Source organism: Pleurodeles waltl, chromosome 7 (genome assembly GCF_031143425.1).
Source record: "Pleurodeles waltl isolate 20211129_DDA chromosome 7, aPleWal1.hap1.20221129, whole genome shotgun sequence".
In the NCBI taxonomy this organism is placed as follows: Eukaryota; Metazoa; Chordata; class Amphibia; order Caudata; family Salamandridae; genus Pleurodeles; species Pleurodeles waltl.
This window is the reverse complement of record NC_090446.1, coordinates 1,327,116,622-1,327,133,359: the sequence shown is the minus strand read 5'-3', so window position 1 is coordinate 1,327,133,359 and position 16,738 is coordinate 1,327,116,622. Positions and strand designations below refer to the sequence as shown.

Here is a 16,738-nt window from a genome sequence, read left to right as displayed (position 1 = left end):
CCCACCTGAGAGACTGTGACCTTACACTCCACAGAACCAAGCACAGGGCACGACGCCCCCTCCAGAACCAGTGGACAAGTGTAAGGAAATGCCTCCTTGGCATGGTTACCCCCTGACTTTTTGCCTTTGCTGATGCCAAGTTATGATTTGAAAGAGTGCTGAGGCCTGCTAACCAGGCCCCAGCACCAGTGTTCTTTCCCTAACCTGTACCTTTGTTTCCACAATTGGCACACCCTGGCATCCAGGTAAGTCCCTTGTAACTGGTACCCCTGGTACCAAGGGCCCTGATGCCAGGGAAGGTCTCTAAGGGCTGCAGCATGTCTTATGCCACCCTGGGGACCCATCACTCAGCACAGCCACACTGCTTGCCACTGCTGGTGGGGAGAAAATGACTAAGTCGACATGGCACTCCCCTCAGGGTGCCATGCCAACCTCACACTGCCTATGGCATAGATAACTCACCCCTTTAGCAGGCCTTACAGCCCTAAGGCAGGGTGCACTATACCACAGGTGAGGGCATAGGTGCATGAGCACTATGCCCCTACAGTGTCTAAACAAAACCTTAGACATTGTAAGTGCAGGGTAGCCATAAGAGTATATGGTCTGGGAGTCTGTCATACACAAACTCCACAGCACCATAATGGCTACACTGACAACTGGGAAGTTTGGTATCAAACTTCTCAGCACAATAAATGCACACTGATGCCAGTGTACATTTTATTGTGAAATACACCCCAGAGAGCACCTTAGAGATGCCCCCTGAAAACATACCCGACTTCCAGTGCGGGCTGACTAGTGTTGCCAGCCTGCCACACACCAGACATGTTGCTGGCCACATGGGGAGAGTGCCTTTGTCACTCTGTGGCTAGTAACAAAGCCTGTACTGGCTGGAGGTGCTTCTCACCTCCCCCTGCAGGAACTGTAACACCTGGCGGTGAGCCTCAAAGGCTCACCCCCTTTGTTAGAGCGCCCCAGGGCACTCCAGCTAGTGAAGATGCCCGCCCCCTCCGGCCACTGCCCCACTTTTGGCGGCAAGGCCGGAGGAGATAATGAGAAAAACAAGGAGGTGTCACTGGCCAGTCAGGACAGCCCCTAATGTGTCCTGAGCAGAGGTGACTCTGACTTTTAGAAATCCTCCATCTTGCAGATGGAGGATTCCCCCAATAGGATCAGGGATGTGCCCCCCTCCCCTCAGGGAGGAGGCACAAAGAGGGTGTAGCCATCCTCAGGGTTAGTAGCCATTGGCTACTAACCCCCCAGACCTAAACACACCCCTAAATTGAGTATTTAGGGGCTCCCAGAACCTAGCAAGATAGATTCCTGCAACCTGAAGAGGAAGAAGGACTGTTGACCTGAAAGCCCTGCAGAGAAGACACCAACTGCTTTGGCCCCAGCCCTACCGGCCTGTCTCCCCACTTCAAGAAAAACTGCAACAGCGACGCGCTCCACAGGGTCCTGCGACCTCTGAAGCCTCAGAGGACTACCCTGCATCTAAAAGGACCAAGACCTCCAGAGGACAGTGGCTCTGCTCCAAAGAAGAAACATCTTTGCAACAAAGAAGCAACTTTTAAAGACAACACGTTTCCCGCCGGAAGCGTGAGACTTTGCACTCTGCACCCGACGCCCCCGGCTTGACCTGCGGAGAAACAACACTACAGGGAGGACTCCCCGGCGACTACGACCCTGTGAGTAGCCAGAGTTGACCCCCCAGCGACGGCTGCAGAGGAAATCCAGAGGCTCCCCCTGACCGCGACTGCCTGCTTCTAAGAACCCGATGCCTGGTAAAGACACTACACCTGCAGCCCCCAGGACCTGAAGGATCCAACCTCCAGTGCAGAAGCGACCCCCAGGTGGCCCTCTCCCTTGCCTAGGTGGTGGCTACCCCGAGGAGCCCCCCCCTTGCCTGCCTGCTTCGCTGAAGAGACCCCTGGGTCTCCCATTGAACTCCATTGCAAACCCGACGCCTGTTTGCACTCTGCACCCGGCCGCCCCCGTGCCCCTGAGGGTGTACTTTTTGTGCTAACTTGTGTCCCCCCCGGTGCCCTACAAAATCCTCCTGGTCTGCCCTCCGAAGACGCGGGTACTTACCTGCTGGCAGACTGGAACCGGGGCACCCCCTTCTCCATTGAAGCCTATGTGTTTTGGGCACCTCTTTGACCTCTGCACCTGACCGGCCCTGAGCTGCTGGTGTGGTAACTTTGGGGTTGCCCTGAACCCCCAACAGTGGGCTACCTTGGACCCAACTTTGAACCCTGTAGGTGGTTTACTTACCTGCAAAACTAACAAACACTTACCTCCCCCAGGAACTGTTGAAAATTGCAGTCTATTTTTAAAATAGCTCATTGCCATTTTTGTGAAAACTGTACATGCTATTTTGCTGATTCAAAGTTCCTACGTTACCTAAGTGAAATACCTTTCATTTGAAGTATTACTTGTAAATCTTGAACCTGTGGTTCTTAAAATAATCTAAGAAAATATATTTTTCTATACAAAAACCTATTGGTCTGGAATTGTCTTTGAGTGTGTGTTCCTCATTTATTGCCTGTGTGTGTACAACAAATGCTTAACACTACCCTCTGATAAGCCTACTGCTCGAAAACACTACCACAAAATAGAGCATTCGAATTATCTCTTTTTGCCACTATCTTACCTCTAAGGGGAACCCTTGGACTCTGTGCATGCTATTTCTTACTTTGAAATAGTACATACAGAGCCAACTTCCTACAGCAAGTCACCCACTTGAGAGACTGTGTCCTTGCACTCCCCAGGACCAAGCACAGGGCATGTTGCCCCTTCCAGAGCAAGTGGGCAAGTCACCCACTCGAGAGACTGTGGCCTTTCACTCCCCAGGACCAAGCACAGGGCATGTTGCTCCCTCCAGAGCAAGTGGGCAAGTCACCCACTCTAGAGACTGTGGCTTTACACTTCCCAGGACCAACCACAGGGCATGTTGCCCCCTCCAGAACCAGTGGTGTTTTTCCATCTCCCGGCTGAGGTGCCTCCCTGTCCCCCTGAGGTGCCTGCCTATTTACCAACAGATGCCCCTGCAGTGTTCTCTCCATGTTGAGGCAGGTGCCATGTTTGGCCTTGGACTTTGGCCTGTGGCCATGTGGACTACGTACATTGTGGACTGGGCTGTGCCCCTTTTTGTGTACATATGTATACAGGGAGTGCAGAATTATTAGGCAAGTTGTATTTTTGAGGATTAATTTTATTATTGAACAACAACCATGTTCTCAATGAACCCAAAAAACTCATTAATATCAAAGCTGAATATTTTTGGAAGTAGTTTTTAGTTTGTTTTTAGTTTTAGCTATGTTAGGGGGATATCTGTGTGTGCAGGTGACTATTACTGTGCATAATTATTAGGCAACTTAACAAAAAACAAATATATACCCATTTCAATTATTTATTATTACCAGTGAAACCAATATAACATCTCAACATTCACAAATATACATTTCTGACATTCAAAAACAAAAACAAAAAAAAATCAGTGACCAATATAGCCACCTTTCTTTGCAAGGACACTCAAAAGCCTGCCATCCATGGATTCTGTCAGTGTTTTGATCTGTTCACCATCAACATTGCGTGCAGCAGCAACCACAGCCTCCCAGACACTGTTCAGAGAGGTGTACTGTTTTCCCTCCTTGTAAATCTCACATTTGATGATGGACCACAGGTTCTCAATGGGGTTCAGATCAGGTGAACAAGGAGGCCATGTCATTAGATTTCCTTCTTTTATACCCTTTCTTGCCAGCCACGCTGTGGAGTACTTGGACGCGTGTGATGGAGCATTGTCCTGCATGAAAATCATGTTTTTCTTGAAGGATGCAGACTTCTTCCTGTACCACTGCTTGAAGAAGGTGTCTACCAGGAACTGGCAGTAGGACTGGGAGTTGAGCTTGACTCCATCCTCAACCCGAAAAGGCCCCACAAGCTCATCTTTGATGATACCAGCCCAAACCAGTACTCCACCTCCACTTTGCTGGCGTCTGAGTCGGACTGGAGCTCTCTGCCCTTTACCAATCCAGCCACGGGCCCATCCATCTGGCCATCAAGACTCACTCTCATTTCATCAGTCCATAAAACCTTAGAAAATCAGTCTTGAGATATTTCTTGGCCCAGTCTTGACGTTTCAGCTTGTGTGTCTTGTTCAGTGGTGGTCGTCTTTCAGCCTTTCTTACCTTGGCCATGTCTCTGAGTATTGCACACCTTGTGCTTTTGGGCACTCCAGTGATGTTGCAGCTCTGAAATATGGCCAAACTGGTGGCAAGTGGCATCGTGGCAGCTGCACGCTTGACTTTTCTCAGTTCATGGGCAGTTATTTTGCGCCTTGGTTTTTCCACACGCTTCTTGCGACCCTGTTGACTATTTTGAATGAAACGCTTGATTGTTCGATGATCACGCTTCAGAAGCTTTGCAATTTTAAGAGTGCTGCATCCCTCTGCAAGATATCTCACTATTTTTGACTTTTCTGAGCCTGTCAAGTCCTTCTTTTGACCCATTTTGCCAAAGGAAAGGAAGTTGCCTAATAATTATGCACACCTGATATAGGGTGTTGATGTCATTAGACCACACCCCTTCTCATTACAGAGATGCACATCACCTAATATGCTTAATTGGTAGTAGGCTTTCGAGCCTATACAGCTTGGAGTAAGACAACATGCATAAAGAGGATGATGTGGTCAAAATACTCATTTGCCTAATAATTCTGCACTCCCTGTATATCTCTTGTCTTGCCTCACTTATTTATCTTTATGTGTTTCTCGCATTACATTCACTTTCTCAAAATAGTTTTTTCCTTGCATTATTCATCCGAGGTACGGAGTACAAATGTTTTGGTAATGCAGCTGGTTGTGTGTATGGTGTTGGGGGGGGAGGGTGTTGCGTGTGTGTGTGTGTGTCACTCTCTTTTTCCTCCCTCCCCCTCTTGTGTGCTAGGCGGCTGTACTCACTGCCGTCATCTTTGCCGGCGTTGATGTTCGTGGTGGAGCAGCACGTAGAAAATCATGGGTAAGACATGCAGCTCCGGCTCCATGGCGGCGTAGTTCTTTCCTGTGTCTCCAATGGTGAGTCCTTTGACTTCTGTGCAGTGTTTCCACCAGGCTTTTGATGTCGTTGGTACCGCCCCGGAAAAGGTGGCAGAATAGTGTGTCTTAATATGGTGGGCGGAATATTGACTTCCGCCTGGCTGTAGGCAGCTACCGCCATGGTGGCTGTTGTTTCCGCCCTGGCGGTCGGTGTGGTACATTGGCTGTCTATCGGAGATAACACCGCCATGGTCATAATTTGGCAGTAATTACCACCGGCCTGTTGGTGGTATTACCACCACTTTAACACCAACCGCCAGGGTTGTAATGAGGGCCTATATGCTTTCTTTGAGGTATTGTCTTTTTCATTGTATGCAGATTGTACCACTCAGACAAGTCTGAGCTTAAAAAGTAATACAGATTTTAATGTTGGACAAGTTTCAGTGTAAAAAATAATGAACATGTTAGATAACAGCATGACTTGTCTTTTTCAGATTTATATATTTATCCTCAAGCAACAGAATAGCTATTCAGATTTCTGACAGAACTGTTAATATATTGTTGCTTATAGTACTTCTTTGTCAGAAATTTAACAATGCACTATTACAGCAGCAGTCTACAAGCCAGCAGTAGCAGGATACTAATAGTAATATTCAGCTTCTGTAGGGGTGTGCAGTTGTATGGAGGGGGTGTTCTTCACAGATATCGGAAGGGCAATTTCCGTGTACTGTGTGTGATACATACTGAGTGCTGTCAGTGCAACCCTAGGCCTCAAACTTAATGACCTGAGACTATTGGCACAAGTGCTGCACTCTGCTGCCTTCCTCGGCCAGGCGCAGGACTCCCTGAACTGGCTGTTATTTACTTTTGGAGCTTGGGTTGCAAGAAGTAATTGAGCCAAGTGGCAGCGTGGTGGTCATGTGCTTGCTTCTGTGTCCTCATAGCTTACGTAGGTGATGAGATCAGTCTGTAATGGGTGTCTCCCTCATCCTCTCTGCTTCATGTGTCTCTGTCACGAGACTGAGGTGATCTAGGCCCCAGAGGTATTTGTATTGTGCTTTCACTCTGTGGCATGTTTACGCAATCAGTTTACAAGGATGCTTGTAGAGTGATATATGTCACCATACCCAGCAGACCGAGGCCTGCCCCCATATACCACCACCTCCCCCCCTACCCAGATGGGGAAAAATCACAGAGGCCCAGTCGACCACATCAGCAAACCTACTGACTCCGACAACCTTGAGCAGGAGGCCCTCTGCTTATTCAAATGGATCCTCGACTACAGCAACAAGATCACCCCTGCAAGGAACTCCACCTTCAGCAGATCAAGCAAACGAGCAAAGTGTTTCATCACCAACTCCTTACCCTCAAAAGAGACTGCAAAAGGCTAGCGAGACGGTGGCGCAGCAGCAGAGACCAAACAGACTGGACTACCTTCAAAGATGCACTCAAAAATACCATCCTCGCCTCAAAGAAGCAAAATAAGCGCCCCTACTCAGCCACTGCCCGAAGCACCAACTGCCTGAGGAACTCTTCAAGATCGTCGAAGAGTTTGCCTACCCAGCAGCCACTGAGGGCACAATCCAACCCACCAAGACCCTCTGCGACTCTCTAGCCGACTACTTCCGCAACAAGATCACGGCCATCTACAGTAACTTCCACCCACAAACCAACAGCCAACCTACTAACCCCATCAGGAGACTCTCCCAGTCACCTGATCACAGACTGGGAGACTATATCCATCCAGGAAATTAGCTCACCCCACTCTGGCTCACCCAACGACCCTTTCCCTCACCACATCTTCAACCTGTGCCAGAAGGAAATCAGCCACGTCCTCACTCCCATCCTCAACACCTCCATCAGGACCACCACCATCCCCGAAGCCTGGATGCAAGCGGATGTCAAGCCACTCCTCAAGAAACCATCCGCAGACCCCAACAAAATCAAAAATTACTGCCCCATTCCTCTGCTCCCCTTCCCAGCAAAAGTCCTAGAAAAAGCCATCAACAAACAGCTCTCCGAAAACCTGGAAAAAGACAAACTATTGGACCCCTCCCAGTGCGGTCTCTGCACCAACTACAGCACTGAGACTGACCTCATTGCTGCAACAGACGACATTAGGTCCCTCCTCGACCACGGAGAGAAGGCAGCATTGATCCTCCTCAACCTCTCCGCCGCATTCAACACCATCTCTCAACTCACCCTCACTGCAAAACTCCATCACATTGGGATCCAAAACAATGCCCTTAAATAGATCCACGCCTTCATCACAGGACACAGCCAGAGAGTCATCCTCCCACCTTTTACATCAGACCCAAAGAGCACCATATATGGCGTACCCCAGGGATCCTCCCTCAGCCCCACCCTTTTCAATACATATGTGACGCCCCTAGCAGACACGGTACGTTCCAATGGACTCAACATCATTTCATACGCAGACGACACTCAACTTATTCTCTACCTCTTGGAGAACCACATCTCCCCTATAGACAACTTCTGCAACGCCATGACGCACGTCGCTGACTGGATGAAATCGAACTGCCTTTAACTGAACACAGACAAGACAGAGGGGATCATCTTCGGAAACAACCCCTGCCCCGGGATGACTCCTGGTGGCCCTTCACACTCAGTCATCCCCGACCCTGACTAACCACGCCCACAATGTCGGCATTATCATAGACAGCAAGCTCTCCTTCAAACAACAGATAAACGCAGTGGCCACCACCAGCTTCCACAACTTCTGCATGCTACAGAAAATTTTCAGATGGATAACCAGCACGACTAGAAAAACAGTAATCCAAGCCATCATCACCAGCAGGCTGGATTACGGAAACAACCTCTACATCAGACTCCCCACCTAACTCCTCCACTGCCTCCAGACCATCCAGAATGCAGCCGCAAGACTAATCCTAGACCTTCCCAGATGGACCCACATCACCCCACTCCTCAGGAATTTCTACTGGCTGCCCATGCATAAGAGATGCAAATTCAAAGTCCTAACCATGGCATACAAAGCCCTCACAACATCAGACCCAGCCTCATCAACCACAGACTCTCCTTCCACCAACCCACAAGGAGGCTTCGATCAACATCCCTCGCCCTCACCCAAGTCCCAAGAGTTCGCCGCAGCCGCAGTAGAGGATGAGCCTTCTCTCATCTTGCCGCCAAGATCTGGAGCAATATTCCCCCCCACCTTTCGACTTCAGGAGAAAGCTCAAAACCTGGCTCTTCGAGGAATAGCTAGTCATTGCAGTGACAAATCTGCAGCGATTAGAGACCCCCGGTGTGATAAGATGCCCATGTTTAACTCTCAGATTACCAGTTTAGCAAGGATGTTCAGCACACCGCCAGGGACTGAGAGATTGAATGCTCTGATATCTCTGATTGAGTGGTAATCTAGGGTCATCACAGTAATGCAGAGTAAAAATATGAAAGCATTAGTCTAACACTGGATGTGTGGCACTTGACAGGGCTGATAATGTACTTAGGGTAATAGAGCATGTTTGAATCTAAGCAGTTGCACAGTCCCTCAGAAACTCTGTTCAATTCACTAAGTGGGTTTTCTTATGTAGCAAATGGTGTGAACCTTATAATGTCTTGGCCCTTGTATGAAAGCTTAGTGAAAGGTACAGTGCAGTGGAGGATGCAGTGATATCTTCCCACACTGCTGTCATCTTTTCTTTGTAGTGTTAAAAGATATATGTCAGACTCCTACATCTGCAGAGTCTGGACTGAGTTAACCTCTCTGTGGCAATTGTGATAGCATTTTTTCTGACGTAATGATCTACTTCACAAATTTTCAGATGTGGTAGTAAATTTTACCTTGGAAACATCTGTCCTACACCTCCTGTCTACTAATTGTTGTACATCTCCACCAGCCCCGTGGATCACTTGACCACAAAATGTAACCCCTTAACTGCTGAGCCTTTTCCTGCCCTACTGGTGAGCTTTTATTGATGTTAGAAGCACTTCATGCTTAATCCTTCAGTATGTTTTTCCCACAAAAGGTATCAAAGCCAATTTTGCATGCTTTCTCCCCACTGTTGCAGATTCAAAATGTATACAGGGTTTGTGGATTTCCCTGGCGGCAACTGAAAGCATTGGCATAAAACTGCACCATTTCTTTTTTGCAAAACGGACAAAAGGCTGTTAAAGAAAATATGTGGTTTTTGTTTCTAAAAAATGACATCAACATAAGGGTTGTTGTGCTGAGATCACAATCTTCACAGCTTCCTAGAGCATGCACAGTTGTAAAAAATAAAATGTTCCCACAGTTTTTGCATTTTTCAAAGTATTGTCCATTTTTCATATTCTTTGTGGTTTTAACTTACTAGAGAAAGTAAAAATAGCTCACAGCATTTTCAGCTGTAATTTTTTGTGATGCATGATTTACAAAAGCAATATACTATTACAACTGTCAAACCATTCTGGTTGCAGGGATATATAGTGCTTGTTGCTTGTCCGAAAAATGTGATACAACAACTGAACTGCAGCTTAGAATGATTTTTCATTGTGTACTGACTATGCAGCAATTCATTTGATACTATCTAATAAGTGAAAAAATTGTACAAAGGAAACCCATGCTTATTTAAAATGTACTCTAGATACAGAGTTTACGATAGTGATTACTTGTGCAACTCTGAATTCTATGGCAGGACCGGAGGCGAGGATTATGCAGATCTTTCTTCACTTTTTATTAATTAGCAAGTTCAAAGTTAAACACAAAATGAACAAAAAAACTACAAGTTCCATGAAGCCGCCGCCATGGTAACCAGTATCCAATAAGGTTCCCCCATTCACGCCGGTATAAATATCCTCCAACGCGTCACTCTTCCTCTTTCTTCACTGCTACAACCGTCAGTTAAGTGCCTTACTGCCTCCGGTTAATTTTTCTCTGTGCCTCATTGTGTTTAAATTGCTTAGCGCGCTGTTTCTTGAATTATACTGTTGTAGCAACGAGTGTTGCTACGCGTGTGCTCAGCCCGGAGCAGTGTTCCGCTCGGACGCTTTCTTTTCTCTACAACAGCGTTGGGCCCGACAGAGGGCACGCGCGGGGTTTGTTTCAAGCGCGTTTGAGCGCTCGCGTGTTGAAACACTCGGCGCTCGCTTTCAACTTTAGTATTCACGTTTCTTTTCCTAAATTTTTCACACTATGGTGTTTTTTCTTGGTTCCCTACCCCGTGACACCCTTTTTGGTTGACATTACCCCGTGGGGAAGAAATTTTGCACTACTAAACAGCTAAACTGCTTGACAGAGGGGGTAGGGAATTACCCTTTATATATTTTTTATAGGGTGTATTCTGTCGTATTGTGGTGTGTCGTCTGAACCTCAGCATGCACTCCTCTCAGGAACATGAGCCTTTTACCAACATGTCCCCAGGTGAGGGTCCCTCTCACCGTACCCTTCCCCCTGGGGTGGACGCTTTGTTTTCGCAAGCAATTTCACATGCCTTAGCCCCTCTTAGGGATACAGTAGCTAAGCTTAAGGAACAGGTGTCCAAGGGTACGGGCATGTTTGGTGTGACGGGGGCATAGGGTGATAACTCTACCCTTTCGGCTCCCAAGAAACTGCGCAAGCGCGACGCGGGGCACCTGGAGGATAGCAAATTTTTATCACATTCCAAGAGTGCGCGCGCGCATAAGCGTTTACCCTCCCGGGAGGGTCGATTGCCCAGAGTAATGGGTGACATGCTTCACCACCTATGGAACCCTGACTTGGGGTCACCTAAAGGCATCATGGGAGGTTCAGATGAGGATTCCTCTTCTTTAGATGATGATGACTCAGGTCGCCCTTGGCGTCCTAGTGCTACCCTACCCGATCCTTCTGACCCGGGGGATTCTGACTCCGATATGTTTGAACCGGAGGGTATCTACCATCCTAGTTCCTCGGAGTGGCGTCCAGACCACAAGGTGGCGGAGTATGTCACCAGTAAAATTAGACAACCTTTGGACAAGGAGGTGCGTGCTCGTTTACGGGCGGAATGCCCACATCCGTCGTTATCAGATAAGGTCGCTTTTACACCCGATATCGACCCAAAAATGTGTACATTTTTCACAAAGTACACCAAAGATCCCAAGAAGGGAATCGATCGCTCTTGGAGGGCATGCCAGGACAAACTTCTCGATGTGTTGGGACCCCTCACACAGATAATTCAATTGGCAGAACGCGCCAAGCAATCCAACACTCCCCTTCAGACAGACATTATCGCAGGATGGGCTCAGAGAGCTGTCTGTCTACTGGGCAACGCGAACTGTGCCATTTCGGCAGAAAGACGCAGGTCTTTATTAATCAAAATAGACCCCAAATTAGGGGAACTTTCTAACTCGGAGGCAGGGGCTATTGCCCAAGGCAATTTATTTGGTGACCCTTTTGTAAAAGAATTGGGTAAATTCGTGGCTACTTTTTCGGCTCTCGATAAAGCCCAATCTTCCATTAAAAATTTTTTCCCCAAGAAGGTTTTTGGCGGGGCCGGACGAGGCAGTGGTCGCTCTTCCAGCCGTCTCTACCAGCAAGGCCCCGGTTCCTTCCGAAACAACGGTTGGCGTGATAGCCGGCAGGGAACGTTCTTCCCCAATAGAGGAAGAGGGAAAGGCAGAACTTCCAGAAATGCACGAGGAGCATCTAATGCCCCAGGAGGTCCCTCTGGTAAGGCTTATCCCTTTTTCCCCTCGAAACTTCGGAGGGAGATTGAGGTTTTTCAAGAACAATTGGAGACGTATTACCGCCGACACATGGGTTTTTCAGACAGTGGCAGGGTTTCAGATAGAATTCTGGGGTACCCCGCTTCAAGAAAAACTGCCACCGCCAATAGTTTTCTCTGCAGCAGATTACGAACTCATAGACTTAGAAGTTCAGGATCTTCTGCACAAGGGCGCCATATCCTTCACATCCCGGCATCCCACAGGTTTCGTAAGCAACATCTTCTTAGTAGAAAAGAAGGACAAGGGCTTTCGACCTGTCATCAATCTTCGAGCATTCAACAAATGGGTTGTTTACAGGCATTTCAAAATGGAGGGTATTCATTTACTTCGCGACCTCCTTCTTCAGGGGGACTGGTTGGTTCGCCTAGATCTCAAGGACGCATATCTCACCGTCCCTATTTTTCCCCCTCATCGCAGATTCCTGCAATTCATCTGGAACGATCAGGTATTCGAATTCACCACTCTCCCTTTCGGTCTCTCGTCGGCACCATGGTGTTTCACCAAACTTCTCAAACCAGTGGTGGAAGCACTGAGGTTGCAAGGCATACGACTCATCATTTACCTGGACGACATCCTTTTGATGGATCAATCCAGGTCTCAACTTTTATCCAATATGAACACAACTATTGCTCTTTTCCAGGATCTGGGTTTCGTAATCAACCAACAGAAATCGGAACTTACTCCGACTCAATCGTTAATCTTCCTCGGTTTTCTCATAGATTCTCGTTCGGCATCCCTCAGTCTTCCGACGACGAAGATATCGAAGATAAAGAAGGAACTGAGGCAAGTCCTTCGGCGAGACAGGATTTCGCTACGTCAATTAGCCAGAGTGGTCGGCCTGCTTTCCTCCTCAATTCAGGCCATCTTTCCAGGTCCCCTACACTACAGAGCCCTGCAACGCCTGAAGGCCTATCACCTTCGCAGAGGGGTTACGTATTCCGAACTCATCTCCCTCTCAGGAGGCAAGGACGGAATTACATTGGTGGCTGGACCACATGGAAGCATGGAATGGCAGGGCCATTTTCGGAGCCGCCCCAGACCTGGTGATAGAGTCAGACGCCAGTCGCCAGGGATGGGGGGCTCGATGCGGGAACATCTCGTTTGGGGGACGCTGGACCCCACAGGAGCTCACCATGCATATCAATTGTCTGGAACTCCTGGCGGGATCGTTTGCGATCAAGTCTCTGACGAGAGACAAGGTCTTGTGTAGTTCTCCTACGGATGGACAATGTATCGGCGGTACAATACATAAATCGTTTAGGGGGGACGCGATCGAGAGCCCTAGCGGAACTCGCAAAGGATTTTTGGCATTTTTGTCTCCAACACCAAATCTCGGTCACAGCGGAGTATCTTCCGGTAGCCCAGAATACTTGGGCGGACTGGAATTCCCGTTTTCTCACGGATTCCAGCGATTGCAGCTACATCGTTCGATTTTTTTAAGCGATCATGGCTTGTTGGGGTCCCTGCACAGTGGACCTTTTTGCGTCCAGATGGAATGCTCATCTTCCCCTATACTTCAGCTGGCGCCCGATCCGGGGGCTGCGGCAGTAGATGCGTTTCTCCAGCACTGGGGGACACTTCAGGGTTATGCTTTCCCACCGTTCCTTCTTATCCTGCGAGTCGCAGCACAGGTTCGCCGTCAGGAGACGACAATCATTCTAATAACCCCCTGGTGGAGATCTCAGGCGTGGTTCCTGACTCTGCTGGAACTCTCCTGCGAGTGTCCTCTTCGTCTCCCGGTCTTTCCCTCAATTCTCTGAGACCCGTCAAGGTTTTATCACCCCCTGGTCCTTCAGGGTCATCTTTCCCTCATAGCCTGGAAGATTTCAGGCATCGTTGGCAAGACAACCGACTTTCGCAGGAAGCTAAAAAGTTCATTGCACAGGCTTGGGCCCCTGGGACATGCAAGCGATACAGATCAGCATGGAATAGATGGTCTCGTTGGTGTGTGGGCAAACACTGCGATCCCATGGGGGCCAGTATTACAGACATCATAAATTTCCTTGCAGAATTAGCGGAATCTGGTCTCGCTTATTGTACAATTAATTCTTTTCGTTCAGCTATCTCCGCGGCTCACCCCCCTCTGAACAACCACCCGATTGGCGAACATCCCTGGATATGCAAACTCCTCAAGGGTATTAGACTATCCAGACCTCCACGGCCCAGATATGCAGAACTCTGGGATGTCAACCTAGTTCTTAATCTTTTAACCTCTTGGCAGGATAATCAGTATTTGTCAAGAAAGGAATTGTCAGCCAAGTTAGCCATGCTTTTGTGCCTCATTTCGTGTAAACGGGTGTCAGATATCAGGGCACTGGATGTCTCAGCTCGAGTCTTTACCCCAGAAGGGGTCACGTTTACTATTTCAAGGAGAACGAAGAATAATACCAGGTCTGTATCTTATCCAGCTTTTCCTGATTCCCCTAAATTATGCGTTGTTAGATGTCTCAAGGTCCATGAGGAGGTGACCGTGAGTCATAGACCTCCAGGTGAAAGTCAATTGTTGATTTCCATAAAGAAACCGTTTAAGGCGGTGTCTTCTCCTTCCATTGCCAGATGGGTCAGATGGATTCTTTCCGAAGCAGGTATCAATATTCAGGTTTTTGGCGCCCATTCTACCCGGGGAGCCGTGGCCTCAAAAGCCATCCAGGTGGGGGGTAGATTAGAGGACATAATGCATGCGGCTGATTGGTCTTCTGAATCTACTTTTAAAAAGTTTTACTTTAAACCAATTCATGAAGCAGCCTCACTGGTGGTGGGTAAGCTTTGAAATTGCATAATCCTCGCCTCCGGTCCTGCCATAGAATATGAAATTTCCTAGCTATCGTGAAGGAAAGTTTCAATTCTATTAAGGACACGGAGGCGAGGATTATCCCACCCACAGACTACTCACGAGTCTGCTTCCCACCCGAACATTTGTATCTTCGTATTGAGGTGGTATATTTGCATCTATCTCCATATTTCTTTATTTATCTATTTATTTATTTATTATTATCTTCGCTCATATGTCTAGTTTTTCCCTAAACGGAATTGATAGTTATTGTGCTTGTACTTAAGATCCTAGTATTTGATGTGTATATTCCTTTCCTTATTGACATTGGAATGCGACATTCTCTTATCAGTTTGAACCTAATTACACCATTTTTTGTAGGTTCCGAAACTACAACCAATTGACTCTGCCAGGATTTCCGCAGTGAAGTCGAGGAAGAGTGACGCGTTGGAGGATATTTATACCGGCGTGAATGGGGGAACCTCATTGGATACTGATAACCATGGCGGCGGCTTCATGGAACTTGTAGTTTTTTTGTTCATTTTGTGTTTAACTTTGAACTTGCTAATTAATAAAAAGTGAAGAAAGATCTGCATAATCCTCGCCTCCGTGTCCTTAATAGAATTGAAACTTTCCTTCACGATAGCTAGGAAATTTCGTATTTGTGGTTACCCATACTGTCATGTGGTTCACAGAGCAATTTGCTCAATGTGTTTTTTCTTGCACGCCGACTTACATTTGGAATCCAACAATGGAGATAAATTCAATAGATAATAACAACTGTTCAACTATTCTGTGTTCCCAAACTTCTCCTGCTAAAAACAGTACCCCGCTTTTGAGGGTGGACCTATTGCCCACAAAAGCAACGTTTCTCAAAATGCAACATACAGAAATAAAATTTAGTTATGAGAAATGGACAATTTTGGCGATGTGATTAGCTGAAGAAGATGATCCTAGGAACAGCCACCACTCAAAGAAACCTACCAAATTCACAATTTTTTTAAAGCTAGACACCCAGGGTAGTCCAGAGTGGTGTGACTTGTATGGATCACCTTTTGTTTTCTTACCCATAATGCCCTGCAAACCATTTTACTCACATTTCTGTATAGTATGTGTATCTGTATTAATGTATTATATCTTCTGAAATTAATGTAAGGTCCTGTTTCATCTATGCGCAGGATATTCTTTGCATTCAAAACATTGTGGCCCTCATTCTGACCTTGGCGGTCGGCGGAGAGGCGGCGGTCGGACCGCGAACAGACTGGCGGTCAGAAAAATGGCATTCTGACCGCGGCGGTCACCGCCGCGATCAACCGCCACTTCCCCACTCCGACCGCCACGGCGGTCATGACCGCCGGGCTGAAGTTTGCGCACTCCGGCCCGGCGGTCGTCCCAAGACCGCCAACGGTATCATGACCCTGCCTACCGCCGCGGTTTCTGGCGGTCGGGAACCGCCATGCGAACCATGGCGGTAAGCACTATCGGGGCCAGGGAATTCCTTCCCTGGCACTGATAGGGGTCTCCCCCACCCCCCACTACCCACCCGAGTCCTCCCCCCACACCCTCCACCCCCCTGCCACCCCCCAGAGGTGGTACGAACCCCCTCCCCACCCCCACCCCGACATGCACATACATGCACCCCGACATGCACACACCCCCAACATGCACATATACACACCCCCTACACACACATACACAACGGGGACACATACCCGCACACATACATGCAGACATGCGCACCTGCCGAACAGCACACATTACCCATAGACACAGCAGCACCCCCCGCCCGCATACACGCACTCACACACCCCCTCTACACACTCACACGCACACCCCCATGCACGCCCACATCACATAACACCCCCCCTCCCCCTCCCCTCACGGACGGTCAACTTACCTTGTGCGTTGGTCCTCCGGGAGGCGACGGGAGCCATGGGGAGGTGACCGCCAACAGAACACCGCCAACAGAAGACCGCCACACAGATATGTGGGTCGTAATTCTGTGGGCGGTGTTCTGCTGGCGTGGCGGTGGAGGTTGACCAGTCTCCACTTTTCCGCCGACCGCCAGTGTGGCTGCTGGCGGTTTCCCGGCGGAACGCTCCCAGCGGTCGGAATGCGCACAGCGGCATACCGCCGCGGTCGGCGGTCTTCACCGCGGCGGTAACTTGGCGGTCTCGCGAAAAGACCGCCAAGGTCAGAATGAGGGCCTGTATGTTTGGTATATGAATGTTGA

General features: G+C 48.4%; 1 long non-coding RNA gene across 1 annotated transcript in view; it reads left to right on the top strand.

Annotated features, from left to right (window-relative positions):
- LOC138247393 (uncharacterized) overlaps window positions 1-15,103 on the top strand; it is a 28,763-nt gene extending 13,660 nt beyond the window's left edge. The window contains exon 2 of the long non-coding RNA XR_011194484.1: window positions 14,887-15,103. This is a non-coding gene — a long non-coding RNA (uncharacterized lncRNA). The remainder of the gene's footprint in view (window positions 1-14,886) is intronic.
- Window positions 15,104-16,738: the final 1,635 nt, after the last annotated feature.